The sequence below is a fragment of the Diabrotica virgifera genome, chromosome 3 (genome assembly GCF_917563875.1).
Source record: "Diabrotica virgifera virgifera chromosome 3, PGI_DIABVI_V3a".
NCBI classification, from domain to species: domain Eukaryota; kingdom Metazoa; phylum Arthropoda; class Insecta; order Coleoptera; family Chrysomelidae; genus Diabrotica; species Diabrotica virgifera.
Window position 1 is genome coordinate 186,429,036 of NC_065445.1, and position 27,316 is coordinate 186,456,351.

Genomic DNA, 27,316 nt, shown 5'->3' on the forward strand with positions numbered 1-27,316 from the left:
GAATATTTTACTGTGCAACATAAGAAGTACGAAAGTAAATGGCGCTAATAATTAGTCCAATAAACAACAATGTAATTTGCAATTTACTTTCGTTCTTCTTATTTTGCACAGTAAAATATTCGTTGTCGAAGTAATCCAAAACAGGCGTATGTTCGTGGAATAGGGTATAGTGACCATCGTATAGTTAGAGCAAAAATAAATATTAACATGAAAGAAGAGAGAAAAAGAATATTTAAAAAAACAACGCGGATAGATGCCTTTAAACTAACAAAAAGAAGAGCAATTCCGAGAGGTCTCAGCGGATAAGTTCGGATATGATCCTTCACGTAATCAATATCAAATTGACTAGATTAACAAAAACATAAATAAGAACCTTCTTGAAGCCGGACTACAGGTCGCAAAAAAAACAAGCACTAAAGAAGACAAAATAAGCAACAAAACTAAAGAACTAATGGGAAAGAAGACAACTACTAGCGCAAAACAAACGCCTCTAATAAAACAATTAGAAAAGAACTAAAACGCGACATACAAAAATGGAACGAGAACTTAATAGAGCGAGTCATTGAAAACAACAGAGGCTTAAAATGTCTAAGACCCGCACTGGGTGTTCAAAAAATCATCAAAATTAAAGACGCCAATAATAAGGAAGAAAAGGACAAATATAAAATAACAAAAATAGTCGAAGACTTCTAAAAAACCTTGTACAGCTCGCAAAGCCAGCCCAATGAATCAACAGAGGAGAACGTCAAAAGAAAAATAAAAAACGTGGTATCAGAAGTACTACCAAATATAAAGGGATTCGAAATAGAAAGAGCTTTAAAAGAACTAAAAAATAATAAAGGATACGACGATATAATTGCCGAGCTCTTGAAAACAAGCAAAACAATAACAATACCTATACTAACAGAGCTATTTAATAAATCTCTCCATAATAGCAAGATCTCTAAAGACTGGAACGAAAGTCTAGTAATACTTTTACACAAAAAAGGGGACAAATGTGACCTACAAAATTATAGACCTATATCGTTGCTCAGTCAAATATACAAACTATTTACGAGAATTATTAGCAACCGGTTGACCTACAAAATGGACAATTACCAACCAGTGGAATAGGCTGGCTTCCATAAAGGATATAGTACATCAGACCATCTGCTGACAATAAGAATATTGATAGAGAAGGCAAAGGAATACCAACTACCCGTATTTCTTGCCTTCGTAGGCTATGAAAAGGCGTTTGATAGTATCGAGATGTGGGCCATAGAACAAGCTATTAATAATTGTAGAATATATTCGAGATATAGACAGCTAATACATAATATATATGAAAATGCAACTATGATAGTAAAACTAGACGAAAATACAAATCCCATCCCCATTAAGAGAGGCGTGAGACAAGGAGACGTAATATCGCCAAAGCTTTTCAACCTAGCCCTAGAAGACGTCTTAAAAACGACAAATTTGTCAACCTATGGCATTAACGTTAATGGTAAGAAGATAAACCACCTCAGACTCGCTGACGACATTGTGATCATAGCGAGCTCATTCGAGGAACTGCAAATTATGACGGAGGAACTCGCAGGCAGCTCCCAATACGTCGGCCTGAAAACTAATATGAGAAAAACAAAAAGAATGACAAAAACACATGACCCCAGACGTATAACTATAAATGGCAGTGAGATAGAAAAATTCCAGGAATATATCTACCTAGGCCAAATCCTGAAACTTGACAAAGAGAACCAAAGTGCGGAAATTACTAGGAGAGCAAGACTAGCACGGACAGGATTTGGAAAACTTAGTTGGATACTTAAGAACCGCAAAATACCTCCCTACATGAGGAGCAAAGGGTTCAACCAGTGCATCCTTCCTATCATGACATATGGATGTCAAACCTGGACCATAACCAAGGCAAATATGAATAAACTAGCCACAACAGAAAGAACAATGCAAAGAGCAATGTTAGGTATACGACTGTCAGATAAAAAGAGAAACGACTGGGTAAGATCAAAAACAAATGTCGACGACGTAACAACAAAAGTTGTCAAACTTAAATGGAGCTTCGCAGGCCACACTGATAGACAAAAAGACCAACGTTGGAATACAACAATACAACATTGGAGACCTTGCCAAAGTAAAAGACCGAGAGGAAGACCACAGATGAGGTGGGTTGATGATATTATAAGAGTAGCCGGAACAAATTGGAAATATTTTGATCAGGATAGAGACCGATGGAAGGAGCTGGGAGAGGTCTATGTCCAAACGTGGACGATAGAAGGCTAAGAAGAAGAAGACAGTAGCATTATCCTATAAAGGTGCTCTTCAACCCCTGCTTGTTAATAACAGCGAGATCTCTACCTTTGATTCTGTAAAATATCTTGGTATTTTTTAGACAGCAACCTCAAATGGTCCCTTCATATCGATTTATTAAGTAAGAGACTCGCCTCAGCCTGCTATGCTATAAGATCTCTTTCGAAGGAATTTAATTTAGCATCTTCTGAAATAACATATTATTTTTCTTTGTTCGAGTCTCATCTTTGATGTGGTCTTCCTTTTTGGGGTTCTAGTACAGCTGCCCAATTAGATGTTATTTTTAAATTACAAAAAAGAGCAATAAGATATCTGTTTGGCCTCAGAAGAACAACACATTGCAGAAGTCACTTCAAAGATCACGGAATTTTAACCCTTCTATCTTTATATATTTTAGAAACTGTTTACTTAATTCGTAAACACCTGCATGTCTTTCCGGCAAAGCCTCATCATGACTACTCTACCAGAAATTCAACTTTTGATGTCTATTTACCGATCCCGTCCTCTGAGTTATTAAAGAAATCTATATTGTATTCCGCAAAAAACTACAACCATCTCCCTTTACAACTCAAATCTGCAACATCTTTCCACAAGTTCCTTAAAATGACAAAAGCCTATCTATCTGAAAGACCATATTATTCCGTAGAAGCGTTTCTTAGTGACTAACTAAGAAATTACAGTAATGTACAAGTACCTAACTAAAGTATATCTATATATGGTAAATCTAGGGTGAGTTTTTAGTGCGGGATCGGTCGATAATTCCATTACGGTATAGAATATCGAAAAAAGTTATTTAGAAAAAATGTAGGCAATGATATTCTCCACGCTTGGAAGATATGTCTATTTCTACAGGGTGATCAATAACAGCGTGGTATATCAAACATATAATTTTTTAAATGGGACACCCTATATATTTTTTCATATTTATATTCCTCTCATAATTCTTGTTCATATAATATAGGGTTTTCCATTACTATACAGAGTATTTAACAAGTTATGACCATTTTTATTTCGAAATCTCTATGAGATTAACACCCTGTATATAAAGAAGTAATTCATAGACAATAATTTGTTTTATGTAGTAAGATAAACAATATACTGTAGTTTTTAAATTAAGTCCAATTGAAATCATTGACGAATGTTTGTATACAGGGTGAACTACAAAACCAAATTACGATTTTCTCTATTTTTTTAAATAGATCACCCTATATTTTATTTTTCAAAAATATTGTATTTATTATAGTCTTTCACATTTATATAGCATTCCCTATATCTAAACTTATTACTTTCGGAGATATTTTTAGTTTCCTTCAACTTTCGAGAATACATTCAATTTTTCTAGTAGAAATAAGTTGGTATTGAATGATAATTAAACAAAATTATTTTTATTTAATAAATAACTAACACAAAATATAAACCATAGCAGTATGCAATGAATGTATCAATAAATGTGATATTAAGGAATTATCATATTTCCCTAATATACAAGAATCATACAATTAATACAAAAAAAATATAGGTATCTTGTGTATAATAAAATTACAAGATTTATGGTTATGGTTATTTATTGAATGAAAATATTTGTTATATTATTACATAATACTTATTTATTAAGTTATTTATATTTATAAGAATTGAATGTATTCCCGGCAAATGAAGAAAACTAAAAATATCTCAGAAACTAATAAGTTTAGGTATAGGAGATGCTATATAAAAATGAAAGAGTATCATAAATACAATATTTAAAAAAAATAAAATATAGGGTGATCTATTAAAAAAATTGAGAAAATCTTAATTTTGTTTTGTAGTTTAAAAGTGCTTATAAAAATGAATGTTCTACTAAAAAATTATTGGCTTAGAATGCTGTTGATATACCAATCTAAAAACTGTTACATCCGTTGTATATTGTTTTGATTTATGTTTCATGTAAGTTATTTATTGAATAAAAATAATCTTGTTATATTATTATATACAATACAAAGTTTTTTTGTAGGAATTTTACGATTCTTGTATATTAGGGAAATATGATAATTTCTTAATATCACATTTTTGGTATATTCACTGCATATTGCTATGGTTTATATTTTGTGTTAGTTATTTATCTAATAAAAATAATTTTGTTTAATTATCACTCAATACTAACTTATTTCTACTAGAAAAATTGAATGTATTCCCGAAATTTGAAGAAAACTAAAAATATCTCGGAAAGTAATTAGTTTAGATATAGGGAATGCTATATAAAAATGAAAGAGTATATTAAATACAATAATGTTGAAAAATAAAATATAGGGTGATCCATTTAAAAAAATAGAGAAAATCGTAATTTGGTTTTGTAGGTCACCCTGTATACAAATATTCGTCAATGATGTGAATTGGACTTAATTTTAAAACTACAGTATATTGTTTATCTTATTACATAAAACAAATTATTGTCTACGAATTACTTCTTTATATACAGGGTGTTAATCTCATAGTGATTTCGAAATAAAAATGGTCATAACTTGTTAAATACTCTGTATAGTAATGCAAAACCATATATTATATGAACAAGAATTATGAGGGGAATATAAATATAAAAAAAATATATAGGGTGTCCCATTTAAAAAATTATATGTTTGATATACCACGCAGTTACTGATCACCCTGTAGAAATGGACATATTTTCCAAGCGTGGAGAATATCATTGCCTACATTTTTTTTAAATAATTTTTCTCGATATTTTATACCATAATGGAGTTATCGACCGATCCCGCACTAAAAACTAGCCCTGTATATTTATCTATATATGGGTGTCACCTGCAGCAGTTAATACTTATTAGTTCCTATATTTGTGTTTTATTATATTGCATGTTTAATTTGCAATTAATATTAATTTTGCAATATATTGGTTTTGCTTTTTACTTTACTTTATTAACTTGTTTTTTTTTTAGATTGACAATTTATCTAATTTCAGAAAATTGTATTCTTTATTGTTATTTTTTTGACCCTATGTTAAGCTTTGTCCGTAAAATTGTAGTATAATTTTCAGTGACAATAAAGCATATTTTTTCTATGTATTCTATTCTATTATCATGGAATCTTCACGTTGGAAAAAGTCAGTAACCCCATCGATTAATCGAAATAATTTGAATTCTCAAAGTGCGTATTTCGTGACAATAAGTCAATTAATCAAATATATCTGGAAGGAAGCCGAATAGTATTCTTGATAAAAACAGTGATATAATTATGTACACTGTGTACATATCTTAGTATAAAAGTAACAGATGATATATTTTTAGTCCATGTGATAAAATATGAAGAAAAGTTCAGATTTTTTAAATAAGTATCATTAGTATAAATTAGATACTTGCAGTAATAATAGGGGAGGAAAGTATGCTAAATTTGCAGTTACTCGAGCGCTTTGGGGACCTATTGGGCTGTGAAGAGTAAGTCCTACAACTAAGAAAAGTTAAGTAAAGTTTTTCATTTTAGTGGGTACTTTCCATTTTTTAATTTAATTTTACATTTCCAACAATCGTGTTTGCCGATTATAGCGCCATTTATCCACAATCCGAAAAAATGTTTTGAATAAAAGTTGCTTATTTTTACGTAAATAATCCAAATTTGTAATAAAAAGTGGGGGCTTCTATTTAACATTTTAAAGTAATCATTCACCCTACCTCTGTGGGCGGTCGTGTTTGGTGCAATTCGATAGATTTTTCAAAAATATTGAATACGTGTATTTTGCAATTTTTCGATCTGATAGTCATTTCGCGAAATATCGCGCGGTTCGTATTTAAAATTTAAAATTTAGCCCCCACCCCTCTCCGCGGGGGGGGGGTCGTGTTTGGTATCATTCGATATATTTTTGAAAAATATTGAAAATGTATTTCTTAGCTTTTTGATCTGATGTTCATTTCGCGAAGTATTCGCTTTTTTTTGTCAATTTTTGTGACCCACCCATTTCCTTACTCCCTGCTCAAATCGTCAGATTTTGGAAATACACACTCTTTTGCATGTACTTAATTAACTTACCTTATCTTAGTCTGACAATTTTGAGTTTCTTTAAAGATATATGTTTTTTCGGATTCCCTTAACGAACTCTCCTGTATTAAGAGCGAATATATGCTAGATCTACATACGTTTACAGGTACAAGGTTTCTCCCCATGTGATAATCTGACGCGCTCGAGTAACTGCAAAAATCCCCGCTTGGGCTCTCCTACCATAATGTAATTATTTTTTAAATAAATGCAAATTAATATAAAAAAATCTTGTTATATTCTAAAATATGTATCTTCTAAACCACAAGCTTCTATTCATAATATTTGCTCTGTTTTTTTAAGTAGAACAGAATGCAATTACTCCATCAGCAGATTTTTTAACACATGTGTATACAACATCGACGCCAACTTTTATCGAATCGTGAAGATTCCATGTTAATAATTTTATAGTACCCAACAATTAATTTAAAACATGTAAAAAAAATAATAAATATTCTTATAGTCTAAGAGCTGGGAGCGGATTTTGTGCGTGATAAGTAATATGGAAAAACTATACGTGGATAGGTTGAATTAGTTGTATACATGACTTTCACCAACGGCCGGAAACCAGAGTTGGGCCCGAGGGTAGTTATAAGGGGTCAAAATCGCGGATTTTATTATTTTTTTTATGACGCTCATGATCGAGATAGTGCACCAAAATTTGGGAATAAGTAGGTCATGACGTACCTAAGTAAAATCTCTAGGTGCTCAACGCTGCGTGGTCGACAAAGGGGTGGGGGTAGGGGTGAATATAAAAAATATAAGGGTTTTTTGTGACGTTCGTGATTGAGATAGTGCACCAAAATTTGGGTATAAGTAGACCATGGCATAAATAATTAAAATCCCCAGAGCCGGAAACCAGAGTGGGGAAGGAAGATAGTTATAAGGGGTCAAAGTTCCGTTTTTTATTATTTTTTTTGTGACGCTCATGATCGAGATAGCGCGCCAAAATTTGGAAATAAGTAGGTCATGACATAACTAAGTAAAAACATCAGGAGTGGAACGCTGCGTGGTCGACAAAGGGGTGGGGCAGGGGTGAATATAAAAAAATGTAAGGGGTTTTTTGCGACGTTCGTGATTGAGATAGTGCACCAAAATTTGGGAATAGGTAGACCATGCCATAACTAAGTAATATCCCCAGAGGCGGAAACCAGAGTGGCGGACGAGGGTAGTTATAAGGGGTAAAATTCGCGGTTTTTATTATTTTTTTTTGTGGCGCTCATGATGGAGATAGTGTACCAAAATTTGGGAGTAAGTAGGTTATGACGTAACTAAGTAAAATATTTAGGGGCGGAACGCTGCTTGGGGTACAAAGGGGTGGTAGGCACAGGTGAGTCTAAAAATATATGGAGGTTTTTTTGCCGTTCGTGATCGAGATAGTGCACCAAAATTTGGGAATAACTAGATCATGACATTACTAAGTAAAATCCCCAGGGGCGGAACGCTGCGTAAGGGACAAATGCTGTGCCGGGTCACAAAAAAAAATAATACACACTGCGACTTTGACCCCTTAAAACTACCCTCATCCCCAACTCTGGTTTCCGGCTCTGGGGATTTTACTTAGCTAAGTCATGGTCTACTTATTCCCAAATTTTGGTGCACTATCTCAATGTAGCACGTCGCAAAAAACCCCTTATATTTTTTATATTAACACCTATCCCCACCCCTTTATCGGCCACGCACCGTTCCACCCCTGGAGACTGTACTTAGTTACCTCATGACCTACTTATTCCCAAATTTTGGTGCACTATCTCGATCATGACCGTCACAAAAAAAATAATAAAAACGGCGATTTTGACCCCTTATAACTACCCTCATGATCAACTCTGGTTTCCGGCTCTGAGGATTTTACTTAGTTATGTCATGGTCTACTTATTCCCAAATTTTGGTGCACTCTCTCAATCACGAACGTCGCAAAAAAACCCCTTATATTTTTTGTATTCACCCCTGCTCCACCCCTTTGTCTGCCACGCAGCGTGCCACCCCTGGAGATTTTACTTAGTTACGTCATGACCTACTTATTCCCAAATTTTGGTGCACTCTCTCGATTATGAGCGTCACAAAAAAAAATAATAACAACGGCGACTTTGACCCCTATAACTACCCTCATCCCCAACTCTGGTTTCCGGCTCTGGGGATTTTACTTAATAATGTCATGATCTACTTATTCCCAAATTTTGGTCCACTATCTCAATCACGAACGTCGCAAATCACCCTTTATATTTTTTATATTCACCCCTACCCCCACCCCTTTGTCGGCCACGCAGCGTTGAGCCCCTAGAGATTTTACTTAGGTACGTCATGACCTACTTAATCCCAAATTTTGGTGCACTATCTCGATCATGAGCGTCATAAAAAAAAATAATAAAATCCGCGACTTTGATCCCTTATAACTACCCTCGGCCCCAACTCTGGTTTCCGGCCGTTGGTGAAAGTCATGTACACAACTAATTCAACATATCCCCGTATAGTTTTTCCATATTACTTATCACGCACAAAATCCGCTTCTATCTTTCCGACTATTACGAGCGTTTGAAATTTCAAAATTTGACAACGATTTGACGTTGAAAAGCTCCATGAAAGTAGTTCCGCCAAAATCCACGAGAGGTCGTCATTGTGACTTAACATCGCGAATTATTATTTTTTTTACAAGTACATAGTATCACATGTCCGTCATTTTGTTTTATTCATATGCAATGATTTTGTGATTATTTTTATAATTTATAACATTTTTTGTTGTAATTTTGGTCAAGGGTGCGTTATTTAAATAATGATTATTATAAACAAAAAACAAATTTTATATTTTTTGTCAACGATTTTGATTAAATTTTTTAGCAATCGTAAGAGTGATTTTTTTGTTGTGCCTGTTCCTATGTCCCTGAGTTTGTGATTTTTTTATAAGTTTTTTATATGTAGGTATATACAGGGCCGTCTTAAGCATACACGGCGCCGCCGGGGTGCAAGACTCATCTTTGCGCCCCCTTTTGTCAGATTATATAGAATTAAAACTAATTATGTTTGTTTTCTTTATTTTTATATACCTATTAAAAAACGTGGTTTCAGTATTCAAAAAAGATCAATCTTAAAACACCAAACCATAGATACTTTTTAAAGTACATAGGTATATATATCAAAGTTAACTTTTCTAGCATTTAAGTTGGCAAAAGTTTTTATTGCTTCGGTGATATCTATTTTTACTTGCTTTTCTATACTTATTAAAGCCAGGTTTGTTAATCTGTCTTGGTTCATTGTTGAGCGCAGATAATTTTTGATCAATAATTTAAGTTTAGAAAAAGACCTTTCTCCTTCAGCTGTTGTTACTGGAAGTTGGAAGTGTTAAATATATCCTTAGACTTCAGACATGTAGAAAGATTTGGGAAAACGGAGAGTTAATTATTAGAGTATAGGTAACCTAATATAACTTAAAATATTGAGTGGAGTTGTGTCTGTATTTATAAAAAATATTGCTAACAATTCTAACTCATGGAGTAGATCTTCACCATCTATATCAGATCTAATTCCATGCGCTAGTTTTTTTTTGTAAATTTAAACATTTTGTTTTTTTTTTAAGTTTTCTTCGGAGTTTCTCCATCTCGATATACTTTCCAAGACAGAAAAATTATAATTATGTTCTTTCACTTAATTTTGCAATGGCAATGACCAATAAATAATAATAGAGGTTAACTTTAAAATTTTGTTTTTGGGTCTAAAAGAGGTTCGTCTGCAGCCTCGTAATTGAAATGTCTTTTTCGGGATGTAGTTCTTTAGCAATTGATACCGAGTCAATTAATATCTGCTCAAACGCAGTGTCAGTGCGGTTGTTGGTTACTAACTTGATCAAGCATCTTAACAGCTTAGGAAATAATAATATCGCTCGTATGCATAGTTTTGCTGACAATACTAACCTTTGCTAAAATATTGTATTATGTCACGACAGAGCAGATAAACTTAAAGTTCTTTAATTTTATCATCAATGAGCTTGCGATGTTTCTTGTGTCATTGTTGTACTTGTTGTCAAAAATTGAGTATAATGCATTGTAAATGTTCCCCATATCAAAACGAAGTATTTTTAATGAGTCAATTCTACTATCCCATCGTGGACTACCGTAGCTCAGCGGTATGATATCTGGCTTCATAAGCCAGAGCGCACGGGTTCGAGCTCCGGCAACAACAATCCATTTTCATTTCTAAAAATGATACGAGCCGTTCACTGTGCCTCGGAGAGTACGTTAAGCCGTCGGTCCCTCTGGGCTAGTGTATATCGACACTAGTTACTTGAAACAGGGAAAAATATAAATGGTGCCGGAACAATCCGAAAGGATCTCCCCGGCAAAAATGCCATACGATTTAGCCATACGGCTCACACTCCCTCTATGGGGAAAATTGACTCATCCCAGATACCTACGGTATCAAAAGGATTGAGCTCTGGTGGGACTCTTTCCGTGTTATCAAGCCCTAGGTGATTTGGAATGCAGGTGTATCTCCCAAAAATTTTCGTACACTTCTGGCCGTCGCGAGTAGTACAGCTTTCTGCATGGTCTTATAAAAATGTTCATTCAGACCCAGCTTTTTTATGCTTTCGAGGAGGGTCTTCGGAATGACTCCAGTAGTAGACATAATAATCGGTATCGTCTGGGTACTTTGCATTCTCCATTGTCTTCGTATTTGAATTTCCAGATCTCTGTACTTGGCGATCTTTTCAGTAAATTTACTACGTAGATTATTGTTGTTAGGAATCGCCACATCAATTAGTGTTGTTTGTCTGTTTAATTTATTAACTAGTACGAGATCTGCTCTATTATGTGTCACTGTTTGGTCTGTGAGCACAGTGCGGTCCCAGTATAGCTTGTAGTTGCCATCCTCAAGCATACTCTCAGGGACGTATTGATAATATGGGAGATGGTCCGTTTGGAGAAGTCCCAGCTTGATAGCTATCTTCTGATGAAGGATTTTTCCCACTGCGTCATGCCGTTCCTTGTATTCAGTTGCAGCAAATGCCTGGCAGCCCCCTGTAATATGTTGGACGTTTTCTTGGGCTTGACATCCATATCGGCATCTCTCGTTTTTTTAACAAAATACAAAAATGGATGTCGAAATGGCGCATGAAAGCTAACGAACTAAAATCTACACATGTAACATTTACACTCCGTAAAGAAACTTGCCCACCAGTACAACTTAACAACAACAATTTACCTTCAAGCCGAAGATGTAAAATACTTGGAAATCCACCTAGACAGAAAACTAACATGGCGAAAACATATTTTCACTAAACGCAAACAGTTAGGACTAAAGCTAAGCCGTCTATATTGGATTATCGGCAGAAACTCGAAGTTGTCTCTAGAAAACAAACTACTGGTCTACAAAGCCATTATAAAGCCCATTTGGACCTACGGTATCCAGCTCTGGGGAGCAGCTTCTAATAGCAACCTAAATATAAAACAGAGGTTCCAAAACAAGACGATAAGGCTGATTCTTGATGCTCCATACTACGTATCCAACTACGTGATCCAACGAGACTTAGCAATTCCAACAGTGCAAGAAGTGATAAGTGAATATAGTGCAACATATCGCGAAAGAGTGTCTGAACATCCTAACGAGTTAGCCAAGCGCTTGTTTGAAGACTTACGGAGACTTAATTAATAGGTTTAAGTAATTAGTAATATACATATTTTTGTAAATAGTAACATTGTAAATATTAGAGGTAATGCCACAAAGTTAGCAATAGCTACATTATAAAACAGGATGCTTAATGAAGCATCCTGTACATGTCATAATCATTTATCAACAAAGACGCTTATTGTCATTACTGATAGATTGCAGAATAAAGGAGTTAAAAAAATCTGTCGTTTTGAACCTGAGGGTCTTTGACGATATATTTCAGGTTATTTCTGGTTGGTATAGCCTGATCCTGAATGGCCAGTAATGAACCCTCCGTTTCAGGGAACATCTTTCCTGATGTCAACCAATAGTTCGACGCTGTATTGTCGACATAGTCTTGGCTGACCTCATTGGGATGTCGCCCGTGCAGAGGTTTACCCATCCAGGTGCGCATTTTTCGTCTTTAGTGAGGTGGTTTATGCGCATTTCTGGTTCCCTCAGTTTGATCGGTGTTGTGTCATCTACTGCGCAGATAGCGCGATGTAGAGTAGATATCTCAGCTTGCATCTGAAAATAAGTTCTTAAATTAGCAATTTGTTTATCTAATTGCTCACCTATATCCATAAGTCCCCTTCCTCCTAGATTCCGTGGTAATGTCGTTCTGTCTACTGCACTTTTAGGGTGGTGTTTTTGTGCCTTTGTGAGGTGTGTTCTTACTTTTCGCTGAAGATTCTCTATGTCCGTTTTTGTCCACTTAACAATGCCAAACGAATAGCTAAGCGCGGAACATGCGTAGGTGTTTAGTGCCTTAAACAAATTTCTACTGTTAAGGTGTGAACGAAGTTACTCCAAGATATTTATACATATCGTTTTCACCCATGGCCTCGATCTTCTGGCCATTTTGCATATCGAATCCTCCGGGTTGTACTTTTCCTCTGACTATATTTAAAACACGGCACTTGTCTAGTCCGAAGTGCATACTAATGTCATTTGAAAAGGATTCTACAATTTTTAGCATCTCATCGAGTTGGTTTCGAGTGAAAGCCATTAATTTCAAATCATCCATGTACAATAAATGATTAAGCTTCGCCACCACATTGTTGTTATTTTTGATGCTAAAACCTGCGTCTGTGGAGTTCAATAGCTGAGATAGTGGGTTCATAGCTAGACAGAACCACAGTGGACTCAACGAATCTCCTTGAAACAGGCCCCGGCTGATTGCGATATTTTCAGTTTCGATGTTATTTTCACCAGGCATTTGAAGGTGAATTCTAGTCTATCAATGTAATCTAGTAATCAATGAAGGCAGTAAATAGGTTCCTCTTTTTGGAATATGCTTGATTAGAAATGACTGAGTCGATGATAAGTTGTTCTTTGCAACCCATGGAACCCTTAGCGCATCCTTTCTGTTGAGGCTCTATGATATTGTTCAGAGCACAGTGTTGGTAGATACGCCGGGCTACACAGGATGTGACCAATTTATACAAAGTTGGAAGACAAGTAATTGGGCGATATTTGGCTGGATCTTGGGTGTTATTTTGATCCTTCGGTATTAAATAAGTGGATCCCTGAGTTAGAAATAATGGTGTTTCCTGCGGATTAGAAATAACATTATTAATAAGTGTTGATAAGCAATCATGAACACTCCAAAACTTATTAAGCCAGAAGTTTTGAACTCCGTCTGGTCCAGGAGATTTCCAGTTATGAAGCTCTTTGATGATATTTGAGACTTCTTCAGTGGTGAAGGGTTCGTAGAGAGTAGTAGTGTAGTGTTGGCAGTTCTGTGTCGTATCTTCTATCCATCCAGCATTCTTGTTAAGACCAGCTGGTGTGGAAAGTTGATTTCCCGATTACGGTGGTTTATTACGGTGAAATTGAGTTTTCAGTAGAAGGCTTTCTCAGCAGTCTCAAAAAGGGCATTGTCGGATTTTCGGTTGTTACTCATTTTGTACCTTCTTAGTCGTCCTGAATAAATGGAGAGTTTTTGTTTTAATGTATCCAGGCACTGTTGGGCTGTGTTGTTTTCTGGATCATATCTTGAGTGTCTTGCAGTACTCCGTATTATTTCTTCAGCTCTCCTGATGACTTTTCTACTTCTTACACCTCGTATATATTCGGTGACTTGACCAATATCCCTACGCAGTAATTCAATCTTTCCGAGCAGTCTTTTTTCCCAGGGTGCAATTCTGTTACCAGTCCTTCCGTTGTTAGTACCCCGTCGTGTTCTGATCTTAATGCTCATTACATTAGCAATTGCTGTTGCTGCAGAGTAGATAAGCATGTGCAAATATTCTAATGTGTCTGCTTCTACGACATAATTGGGTAGGACTTCAGTGTTCACAATTTGTAACAGCTTCCCTAGTTTCTTACAAGAGTTTATTCATGGTAGCGGTGGTCTGCTAAGTGGGTTTGTTCCATTAAACTCCTGTACCGCACGCGCCATGTCGCTTACTAGATTATCACGTAACTCGTTGTTTTCCTGCTCTGTATTGTCAGGTTGGGTTTCTTGTATGGCAAGCTCAGGAATCTGCTCATGAACTTCAACAGGGACTTAATCTTCAATCTACATTGTTATGAATCTCCCATTCGACTTCGCTTCTGATGGTATTGCGTCTAGTCTCCGGGATAAGGTTGTTTCTTATAATTACCCGGTATTGGTCAGATACTCGTTGCTCCGATACTTGAATATCTGGGTACGTCCTGCAAAATTCGGCATACAGCTGTTGTCGGTAGCAAAATGTTTTCATTAATGGACACAGTCCATTTCATGCGCTGCCTCGGTCGTCCTGTTTGAGTGAGCGCCGGCTGATGTTCCAGCGCAGCACCTTCGGCAGGTGGAGCTCTTGTTGTTGTTTGGCTCGCTTGTGGTTGTGGTTGTGGTTGGGCTGTAGCTGATTGTATGACAGGGGCCCGCCTCCTCAACACCCTGCCACCGACGTTCCGCATGCTGTCACGTCCAGCGCCGGCTCCAGACGTGCCCTGTCGATCCCCAGGCAGCGATCCTAAACATAAATTATTAATCTCCATTCTCATGGGTGTGCATTTTATACCTACTGCCAGGTGTCAGTTTTTGTTCCACGGCAAGTATCCCTGCTACTCTCTGGGTATGGGCACTACGAATACCCAGAAAGCATCCCCCATTCGCAGGGGGCCGCGCCTGATAGAAGAACTGACAAAAAACTCCCACAGGAAACGCTATTTATTATTATATTTTATTATTATATATTAAATTATTATTATTATATCAAATTTTATACATTTTATACAAGGTATGTAAAAAATATGTATTTCACTCAAGAGTAAAAAAGAGTTGTTTGGAATTAAAAACTATGTTTCAATGGTCCATTACATCCTTCTAATTAAAATATTGTGAACTATAAAGGCACTTAACTGTTAAGCGAAATTCATATTTTTTTATATACCTCGTATAAAATTAGATCTGATGGTTTTATCTTAGATTTTAGACCAGGTAGAGCATTTTATGAATAACTTTTTTTTTCGTAAAATTGATAATAAAATAGTTATCATAATATATAATAATTGTAATAAAATGATGATCAGTACCTATCCGTAATTTGTGAAAAAATTAAAAAAAAAATTAATTAGAAGGATATAATATTGTATATTTAAACATGGTTTTTAATTCCAAACAACTTTTCATAATAATAATTTTTGATATTCTGCAATATAAAAGTACATACCTACTTTACTCGTTTACGAAATTCATATTTTTGACATACCTCGTATAAAATTGATAAAATTTGATATCTGATGGTTAATTTGTAGATTTTAGACTATGCAGAGCATTTTATGAAGAATGACTTTTTTTTTGTAAAATTGATAATAAAAAAGTTTCCCATACGGTTCCTAGCTATGCAGATACGAGTATTACTGTATAAGAGCTTTTGTATAAGAAATTTCAAATTTTATCTAATGCCATAATATTCGGATTCAGCATAATTAAACAAAATAGAAACTTATTTGATCAAAGTAAAATACTGAATTTAACTATATTTTTAAAATTATTTATACAAAACAATTGTTATTGTGTAAACAATTAATAACCAATTAGCGGAAAAATCTGTGAGTAGAACTTTTTACTCTAAAGTGCACTTTACATCAACAATAAATTGAACAATAAATTGACCAAGTTATTCAAGGCCAAATTTGACGTGTTCTCAAAGCACAATTTGACATCCATATTTGTTCGTTATTAACTTGACGTCAATAAATTCGTGAATTTCTTGAAAGCAAAATTTTCTTGTCCTCAAAAAAATTGAAGGAACTTAGAATAAATGTTGTAAAAATGTCAATATTTTCAGTAGTACCAATGCAATGATTTTTTTATTAGAAGCTTTTGAATGTCGTTTGTTTCTTTGTTTGAGTAAAGTGTTTGATTTGAAACAGAATAGAATAGAACAGATTAATAAAATAAATAAAATAGAGAGATAGATTAGAATAGATATATAGTATAGAATAAACTTGAAATAGAATAGAGTAGAATATAATAGAATAGATGTAATATATATGTAGATACTTACTAATAAAGTATTTGATTTAAAACAGAATAGAGTAGAATGTAACAGATTAAATGAAATATATAGATAGATTAGAATAGATATATAGTATAGAATAAAGTAAAATATAATATAATAGGTGAAATGATGGTGAAAAGCAATAGTTTTAAGTACCTAGGATGGGTATTACAGAGTAATGGAGAAATAGATGGAGATGCATGCAGTAGAATTAGGGCTGGATGGATGAAGTGGAAAGAAGCGAGTGGTGTGTTGTGTGACAGAAAAATTCCAATGAAGCTGAAGGGAAAATTCTATAAAACAGCCATAAGACCGGCTATGATGCACGGAACTGAATGTTGGGCAGTGAAAAAGAAAGCGGAACAATGAATGCATGTGGTGGAAATGAGAATGCTTAGATGGATGAGTGGAGTGACAAAGAAGAATAAAATTAGAAATGAGTATATTAGGGGAAGTCTAGGTGTGGCACCAATTGATACCAAAATGAGAGAGCATAGGTTAAGATGGTTTGGTCATGTTCAACATCGAGACGTTAATCACCCAATACGAAGAATAGCTGAAGTGCAGATTCCTGGAAGGAGTAGGAGAGGAAGACCAAAGAAGACGATAAGGCAGGACATGTTGGTAAAGGGGATTAGCATTGATATGACTCAAGATAGAATTGTGTGGAGAAATGCAATTAGGGAAGCCGACACTGCATAGGGATAAGGCAAAGAGAATGATGATGATGATAATAGGTGTAATGTGTAGATACTTATATAGAATAGGTTTGAAATAGAGTAGAATATAATAGAATAAAGAGACTATATACCTACATAGATACATCCCTAATAGCACAAGGGTGTCCTTCACGGACTTTAGGGAGGTCCGTTTTCGTCCAAGGAACGTCCTATTTTGGTCCAAATGTCGCGCTACCGAATGTCCGTTGGACGTCCACTTAAGGTCCGAAGGGACGTACATTGGACCTTAATCGGACGTCCTAGGGGACGTAAATTGGACCTTAACACGACGTCCTATTTTGGTCCAAATGCCACGTTGCCAAACGTCCAATGGATGTCCACCTAACGTCCGAGGGGACGTTCAGTGAACGTCAATTGGACCTTCATAGGACGTCCCAGTTTGGTCCAATGTCTTGCTGCCGAACGTCCATCTAACGTCCTGAGAGGACCTCCGGTGGACGTCTAGCATCGATATTTAGACCTGTGGAGAATGTATGGTGGGAAATAAAAAATATGTTTTTAAGGAACTTATATTACATCTTATATTAAATTACAATTATTGGATATTACATTATTTACATTAAATTACAATACACTTCTCCAACAAATTAACGCACCACCTTAAAAATAGGGCACTTTTGATGTCTCGAATTTTCTAAACCTGTTGTCCCATCTGAGTGATTTTTTTATAATATAGCCTAGGCCAGCGTTTCCCAAATAGTGGGTCGCGACCCGGTACCGGGCCACGAAAGCAAAATACCGGGTCACCGAACTATTTAAAGACAGTTTCCATGTCACTTGGTAGTACAAGATAAGGTGGAAGCTGCAACAAAAAAACTTAATTTGTGGACACGTTGCAAGGAAGCAGGAAATTACTAAGCTTTTTCAAAGCTAACAGAACTACAAAAAGAGTATACGAATCCATTGCTGGATGAGATTTCAGTGGCTTTCAAGGAACACCTGCTAGGACTGGAGGCAAATATAAAGGAATAATTTCTCCCCATCCAGAACAACAAAGCATGGATAAAGAATCCATTTACAATGGACGTAGAATCCGAGACAGAACTTCCGGATTTAGATATTGAGTCAGTAATTGAACTGTCATGTGATAGGACATTCAAAGACATATTTGACAAAATACTACTGATAGATTTTTGGCTGTCTTTCCGACAGGAGTACCTACCCAGTTTTAGCAGAAAAAGAGATACAGTTTCTGATTCCTTTTGTTACGACCTATAAGAGTGAGGCGGGGTTTTCAGCACTGGTTTTCCTCAAAAATAAATATAGGAACAATTTGAAAGTCGAACCAGACCTGATGATAAAATTAAAATTAACATCTTTTCCTCCAAACGTCAACCAGAAACAACTGCATACTTCTCATTAATAAAGTATTTGATTTTTATTTTGTATTATTAAATTTTTGTTTGAGCTAATGATTCTTTATTAAAATATATAAAACTATAATAAATATTTAAATATGTTTTCTTGTACACACACACACACCAGAGTATGCAAAAAAATTAGTGGGTCACCAAGGATAAGCTCATAAATAACCGGGGCACGGAAAAATAAGTTTGGGAAACGCTGGCCTAGGCTATAGGTTACATCCTTAAGCTTGTCATGCACTGGGAGCTATACTGTAATATATGTATATTATATCATATCGCTCTCTATAGTAATGAGTGAGCCTGCAGACAGGGAACTAATGGTTCCGTATGTGCAGGCTCACTCATTACTCATTACTATAGAGAGCGATGTGATATAATATATATTACAGTATAGCTCCCCATGCATGACAAGCGTAAGGCAGTAACCTATAGCCTCAGGCTATATTATTATAAAAAAATCACTTAGATGGGACAACAGGTTTAGGAAATTCGAGACATCAAAAATGCCCAATTTTTAAGGTGGTGCGTAATGCACTGTATATATAGGTAAACTTATATACAGGCTGTAACAAAAATAAAATTTTTGTGTTTATTTAGTTGGCTATCTATTATAGTGTACAATCATCTAGAATATTTTGAACAAACTAAAAACACGAATATATCATCGAAAAATTAATAAAAAGGTCTTAAAATGCTTGGTTAGATATTAAGATCTAGTTAAAAAGAAACCAAAAACTGGACATTTTCTACAGAACGTAGATTATGAATTTTTAAGCCAGCTAATCCCATTTATTATACAGGGTGTCCCGAAAAGATTGGTCGTAAATTAAATCACATATTCTGGGACCAAAAATAATTTGAATGAACCTAACTTACCTTAGTACAAATATGCACACAAAAAAAGTTACAGCCCTTTGAAGATACAAAATGAAAATTGATTTTTTCGAATATATCGAAAACTATTAAAGATTTTTTATTGAAAATGGACATGAAGCAATATTATTGCAGTAACATCTTAAAGAAAAATTATAGTGAAATTTGTGCACCCCATAAAAATTTTATGGGGGTTTTGTTCCCTTTAACCCCCCCCAAACTTTTGGGTACGTTCCAATTAAATTATTTCTGCGGTACCATTAGTTAAACACTGTGTTTTTAAAACTTTTTTACCTCTTTCTCTTTTTTCGATAAAGCTCTTTTTATCAAGATATGGCTTCTTTTTAAAATGGTTCAAAATATACCTAAAAATGTAAATCATAAATAAATTTTCATATTATTAGTCTCTATGGGCCAATCCACGAACATACGCCTGTTTTGGATTACTTTGACAACGAATATTTTACTGTGCAACACAAGAAGTACGAAAGTAAATGGCGCTAATAATTATTCCAATAAACAACAATGTAATTTGCAATTTACTTTCGTTCTTCTTATTTTGCACAGTAAAATATTCGTTGTCAAAGTAAACCAAAACAGGCGTATGTTCGTGGAATAGGGTATACAATCGTACTTAACCATATACAAATATGTGGTGGATTTGACAAATATTCAAAATATCACGATAAAAACTGACTTCAAAAAAGTACTGAGGCAAAAAAGTTTTAAAAACATTGTGTTTAATAGTACCACAATAATAATTCAATTGTAACTTACACAAAAGTTTGGGGGGGTTTAAACGAACAAAACCCCCATAAAATTTGTATGGGGTGTCAGGTGTCCAAATTTCACTATACAGTGGAACCTCGATTATCTGTCTCTCTATTAACTGTGACCTCTGTTAACCGTTTTGTAAGAGAGACTAAAAACTTTTTTTACAGTCACCTCCTGTTTTCATATGATATTTTTTGACATGTTTTGTAGTAAATTCAATTATCTATTTACTACAAAACATGTCAAAATTTACATGTGAAAACAGAGATGACCCTAAAAATGGTTTTTCGTCTCCTACAAAATTCATGAAAAAGCAGATAGGAGGTATTGTCACATCACCGACGATATACCAGAAGTATATGTGGCCATACCAAATAATACATCCTTGATAAATATAAACATTTTTATTGCACAAAATCTTGTCATATATTTTTTTCCATAATCATCACTACGATGATGATTCATTTGTATTGAATTGTACATTGCAATTCTCTGATGTTTGGGAAAAAGGGCTTAAGTCAGAATTGCACATCGATAACGTTTTGATGATTTCTGGACCAGAAAAATCGGCTCTTTTTATTGGTACATACAGTTTAAGTCTGCAACACTTTTTTTATGGTCCAGAAATCATCAAAACATTATTGATGTGCAATTCTGACTTAAGCCCTTTTTGACAAACATCAGAGAATTACAATCTGGTCATAACTGACCAATGAGCAATTTTAATTTAACCTAAATTACTACTGTTCCTTAAAATGAAGAGCTTACCTCATAGCGTCTCTTATCTAATCTAACAAGATCGTGCACTATTCTAACATACACAGGCACACAAGCACTACGCTCTGCTTTTCACTATCAACTATCACTCAAACTAGTTCAAAAGGCTTTGTCCTCTTCAATCTTCTAGTTTGTCCAGTAGTAGATATGAGGAGCTGGATTTCCTCAATATTCTCATACTTATGAAGTTGTTGTTGCTCATGACTTCCTGTTATCTTCTTGATGACTATATTATCCAGGTTCCATTCCTAGGTCTTGATATTTGTTTATAAAGTAATATCTTATTATCTGGAGTTTCTTCCAACTAGTCAATACACTTTTTATAGGTATCTTTCTTTTGCCTTTCATAGCCACAACAAGGCTATAATACGTTTCCTTCCTGGTTTTTTTGTAGACCACTTTCAGCTGATTCTAAAAAATTAAAATGAATGGTAATTTTTCTATTCTTTACAATTAAAAATCAAAAGAAATAGGTGCTACTATTTACAGGTAATAATATGCATAAATAATTCGTTTCCTAAAGAATACAGAAAATTGAAAACGTTTTTATAATACTTACATAATTGTTTAAACAAAAGAGACCCAGCCAGAGCAAAACTAACAGACAACTGCAAAAAAAGCCACTAATTTCCATTTTTCCACCCCCTTATCTTATATGCATTTTCCAATCAAAATTTTTAGGTTGTCATGAACATGAAAGACTCAACCTCAACAAATAATAATAAACAAAAAGCTCTACTTCCACTTCCCGCCAAATGGACACAGGTTGGTGACACTGAATTCACGCCAAATAAAATGAAAAAATAGAACAATTTTCTTTTTCATCAATTTCTTCACGTGAAGTTTATAACGAACAAACTTAGATGTCAAAGTGTGCTTTTACACGTCAAATTTGGCCTTGAATAACTTGGTCAATTTCTTGTCCAATTTATTGTTGATGTAAAGTGGACTTAACATGTATATAAACTAACAAAAAACGTTTTAGAAAAATAATAATATAAGCTTGTTTGAATTTTTCCAAAACAATGCATATTTTCGTTCTATATTTAACCCGTATATTAAGCCCCTATATTAAACTAATCAAAAAATCATCAACATTGGGCCCTGCAGGTGGTAATTATTACATGGTTTTGTAAAGTGCACTTTACATCAACAATAAATTGAACAATAAATTGACCAAGTTATTCAAGGCCAAATTTGACGTGTTCTCAAAGCACAATTTGACATCCAAGTTTGTTCGTTATTAACTTGACGCCAATAAATTCGTGAATTTCTTGAAAGCAAAATTTTCTTGTCCTCAAAAAAATTGAAGTAACTTGGAATAAATGTTGTAAAAATGTCAATATTTTCAGTAGTACCAATAATGCAATGATTTTTTTATTAGAAGCTTTTGAATGTCGTTTGTTTCTTTGTTTGAGTAAAGTGTTTGATTTGAAACAGAATAGAATAGAACAGATTAATAAAATAAATAAAATAGAGAGATAGATTAGAATAGATATATAGTATAAAATAAACTGAAATAGAATAGAGTAGAATATAATAGAATAGATGTAATATATATGTAGATACTTACTAATAAAGTATTTGATTTAAAACAGAATAGAGTAGAATGTAACAGATTAAATGAAATATATAGATAGATTAGAATAGATATATAGTATAGAATAAAGTAAAATATAATATAATAGGTGAAATGATTGTGAAAAGCAATAGTTTTAAGTACCTAGGATCGGTATTACAGAGTAATGGAGAAATAGATTGAGATGCATGCAGTAGAATTAGGGCTGGATGGATGAAGTGGAAAGAAGCGAGTGGTGTGTTGTGACAGAAAAATTCCAATGAAGCTGAAGGGAAAATTCTATAAAACAGCCACAAGACCGGCTATGATGCGCGGAACTGAATGTTGGGCAGTGAAAAAGAAAGCGGAACAACGAATGCATGTGGTGGAAATGAGAATGCTTAGATGGATGAGTGGAGTGACAAAGAAGGATAAAATTAGATATGAGTATATTAGGGGAAGTCTAGGTGTGGCACCAATTGATGCCAAAATGAGAGAGCATAGGTTAAGATGGTTTGGTCATGTTCAACATCGAGACGTTAATCACCCAATACGAAGAATAGCTGAAGTGCAGATTCCTGGAAGGAGTAGGAGAGGAAGACCAAAGAAGACGATAAGGCAGGACATGTTGGTAAAGGGGATTAACATTGATATGACTCAAGATAGAATTGTGTGGAGAAATGCAATTAGGGAAGCCGACACTGCATAGGGATAAGGCAAAGAGAATGATGATGATGATAATAGGTGTAATGTGTAGATACTTATATAGAATAGGTTTGAAATAGAGTAGAATATAATAGAATAAAGATACTATATACCTACATCCCTAATAGCACAAGGATGTCCTTCACAGACTTTAGGGAGGTCCGTTTTCGTCCAAGGAACGCCCTATTTTGGTCCAAATGTCGCGCTACCGAATGTCTGTTGGACGTCCACTTAAGGTCCGAAGGGACGTACATTGGACCTTAATCGGACGTCCTAGGGGACGTAAATTGGACCTTAACAGGACGTCCTATTTTGGTCCAAATGCCACGTTGCCAAACGTCCAATGGACGTCCACCTAACGTCCGAGGGGACGTTAAGTGAATGTCAATTGGACCTTCATAGGATGTCCCAGTTTGGTCCAATGTCTTGCTGCCGAACGTCCATCTAACGTCCTGAGAGGACCTCCGGTGGACGTCTAGCATCGATATTTAGACCTGTGGAGAATGTATGGTGGGAAATAAAAAATATATTTTTAAGGAACTTATATTACATCTTATATTAAATTACAATTATTGGATATTACATTATTTACATTAAATTACAATACACTTCTCCAAGAAATTAACGCACCACCTTAAAAATAGGGCATTTTTGATGTCTCGAATTTTCTAAACCTGTTGTCTCATCTGAGTGATTTTTTTATAATATAGCCTAGGCTATAGGTTACATCCTTAAGCTTGTCATGCACTGGTAGCTATACTGTAATATATGTATATTATATCATATCGCTCTCTATAGTAATGAGTGAGCCTGCAGACAGGGAACTAATGGTTCCGTATGTGCAGGCTCACTCATTACTATAGAGAGCGACGTGATATAATATATATTACAGTATAGCTCCCCGTGCATGACAAGCATAAGGCAGTAACCTATAGCCTCAGGCTATATTATTATAAAAAAATCACTTAGATGGGACAACAGGTTTAGGAAATTCGAGACATCAAAAATGCTTAATTTTTAAGGTGGTGCGTAATGCACTGTATATATAGGTAAACTTATATACAGGCTGTAACAAAAATAAAATTTTTGTGTTTATTTAGTTGGCTATCTATTATAGTGTACAATCATCTAGAATATTTTGAACAAACTAAAAACATGAATATATCATCGAAAAAATAATAAAAAGGTCTTAAAATGCTTGGTTAGATATTAAGATCTAGTTAAAAAGAAACCAAAAACTGTATATTTTCTACAGAACGTAGATTATGAATTTTTAAGCCAGCTAATCCCATTTATTATACAGGGTGTCCCGAAAAGATTGGTCGTAAATTAAATCACATATTCTGGGACCAAAAATAATTTGAATGAACCTAACTTACCTTAGTACAAATATGCACACAAAAAAAGTTACAGCCCTTTGAAGATACAAAATGAAAATTCGATTTTTTCGAATATATCGAAAACTATTAAAGATTTTTTATTGAAAATGGACATGAAGCAATATTATTGCAGTAACATCTTAAAGAAAAATTATAGTGAAATTTGTGCACCCCATAAAAATTTTATGGGGGTTTTGTTCCCTTTAACCCCCCCAAACTTTTGGGTACGTTCCAATTAAATTATTTCTGCGGTACCATTAGTTAAACACTGTGTTTTTAAAACTTTTTTACCTCTTTCTATTTTTTCGATAAAGCTCTTTTTATAAGATATGGCTTCTTTTTAAAATGGTTCAAAATATACCTAAAAATGTAAATCATAAATAAATTTTCATATTATTAGTCTCTACAATCGTACTTAACCATATACAAATATGTGGTGGATTTGACAAATATTCAAAATATCACAATAAAAACTGACTTCAAAAAAGTACTAAGAGGCAAAAAAGTTTTAAAAACATTGTGTTTAATAGTACCACAATAATAATTCAATTGTAACTTACACAAAAGTTTGGGGGGGGGGGGTTTAAACGAACAAAACCCCCATAAAATTTGTATGGGGTGTCGGGTGTCCAAATTTCACTATACAGTGGAACCTCGATTATCTGTCTCTCTATTAACTGTTAACCATTTTGTAAGAGAGACTAAAAACTTTTTTTACAGTCACCTCCTGTTTTCATATGATATTTTTTGACATGTTTTGTAGTAAATTCAATTATCTATTTACTACAAAACATGTCAAAATTTACATGTGAAAACAGATGACCCTAAAAATGGTTTTTCGTCTCCTACAAAATTCATGAAAAAGCAGATAGGAGGTATTGTCACATCACCGACGATATACCAGAAGTATATGTGGCCATATCAAATAATACATCCTTGATAAATATAAACATTTTTATTGCACAAAATATATATATTTCTATATATATATATTTTTTTCCATAATCATCACTACGATGATGATTCATTTGTATTGAATTGTACATTGCAATTCTCTGATGTTTGGGAAAAAGGGCTTAAGTCAGAATTGCACATCGATAATGTTTTGATGATTTCTGGACCAGAAAAATCGGCTCTTTTTATTGGTACATACAGTTTAAGTCTGCAACACTTTTTTTATGGTCCAGAAATCATCAAAACATTATTGATGTGCAATTCTGACTTCAGCCCTTTTTGCCAAACATCAGAGAATTACAATCTGGTCATAACTGACCAATGAGCAATTTTAATTTAACCTAAATTACTACTGTTCCTTAAAATGAAGAGCTTACCCTATAGCGTCTCTTATCTAATCTAACAAGATCGTGCACTATTCTAACATACACAGGCACACAAGCACTACGCTCTGCTTTTCACTATCACCTATCATTCAAACTAGTTCAAAAGGCTTTGTCCTCTTCAATCTTCTAGTTTGTCCAGTAGTAGATATCGAGGAGCTGGATTTCCTCAATATTCTCATACTTATGAAGTTGTTGTTGCTCATGACCTCCTGCTATCTTCTTGATGACTATATTATCCAGGTTCCATTCCTAGGTCTTGATATTTGTTTATAGAGTAATATCTTATTATGCATCGACAATGTGGAGTTTCTTCCAACTAGTCAATACACTTTTTATAGGTATCTTTCTTTTGCCTTTCATAGCCACAACAAGGCTATAATACGTTTCCTTCCTGTTTTTTTTGTAGACCACTTTCAGCTGATTCTAAAAAATTAAAATGAATGGTAATTTTTCTATTCTTTACAATTAAAAATCAAAAGAAATAGGAAATAGGTACTACTATTTACAGGTAATAATATGCATAAATAATTCGTTTCCTAAAGAATACAGAAAATTGAAAACGTTTTTATAATACTTACATAATTGTTTAAACAAAAGAGACCCAGCCAGAGCAAAACTAACAGACAGAACTGCAAAAAAGCCACTAATTTCCATTTTCCCACCCCCTTATCTTATATGCATTTTCCAATCAAAATTTTTAGGTTGTCATGAACATGAAAGACTCAACCTCAACAAATAATAATAAACAAAAAGCTCTACAGCTCTACTTCCACTTCCCGCCAAATGGACACAGGTTGGTGACACTGAATTCACGCCAAATAAATGAAAAAATAGCGTCATAAAGTTAGCGAAACGGTTTTTTCAAAGTCGTTATTTTGACTTCTACCATAGCTCAAAAAATTGCACCTCGTTTGCGGATAATTGCACCATTCAAAATTTCATTTGCGGAGTTTCCGTTTTCGAGATATAAGCAAATCAAAAGTGGAGATTTCGGCGCAGCGCTAAAAATAAATGTCGATTTTCAGGGTATAAAATGCCGTAAAGTCACTAAATAACCATATCAAAAAATTGCACATCGTTTGCGGATTATGAATAAACTGGTTTTAATTGAAAATTGTGAAAATTGAAAATGTTATAGAGGAAAAACGATATTAATGTTGGTTGCCTATACTGTAGGGGCAAAGGAATGCCAGAATAATTTTCACTTTTGGTAAACCTAAACTGTAAGGCTAAAAGTAGTATGTACCATAGTCAAAATAACTCCTCCTGGCTTAAAGGTAATCCCTCCTTTGAAATTTCATTTGCGGATATTCCATTTTTAAGTTATATCAAAATGAAATTTCTCG

General features: G+C 34.4%; 2 long non-coding RNA genes across 2 annotated transcripts; both read right to left on the reverse strand.

Moving 5' to 3' along the window:
* Positions 1-17,692: 17,692 nt before the first annotated feature.
* Positions 17,693-25,919, reverse strand: LOC126881470 (uncharacterized). The gene is made up of 2 exons (XR_007696869.1): positions 23,926-25,919; positions 17,693-17,837 (listed from the first exon to the last, which is right to left on the reverse strand). It is a non-coding gene; the product is annotated as an uncharacterized LOC126881470 (long non-coding RNA).
* On the reverse strand, positions 20,601-21,942 carry LOC126881469 (uncharacterized). Its single transcript, XR_007696868.1, has 2 exons — positions 21,548-21,942; positions 20,601-21,399 (listed from the first exon to the last, which is right to left on the reverse strand). It is a non-coding gene; the product is annotated as an uncharacterized LOC126881469 (long non-coding RNA).
* Positions 25,920-27,316: the final 1,397 nt, after the last annotated feature.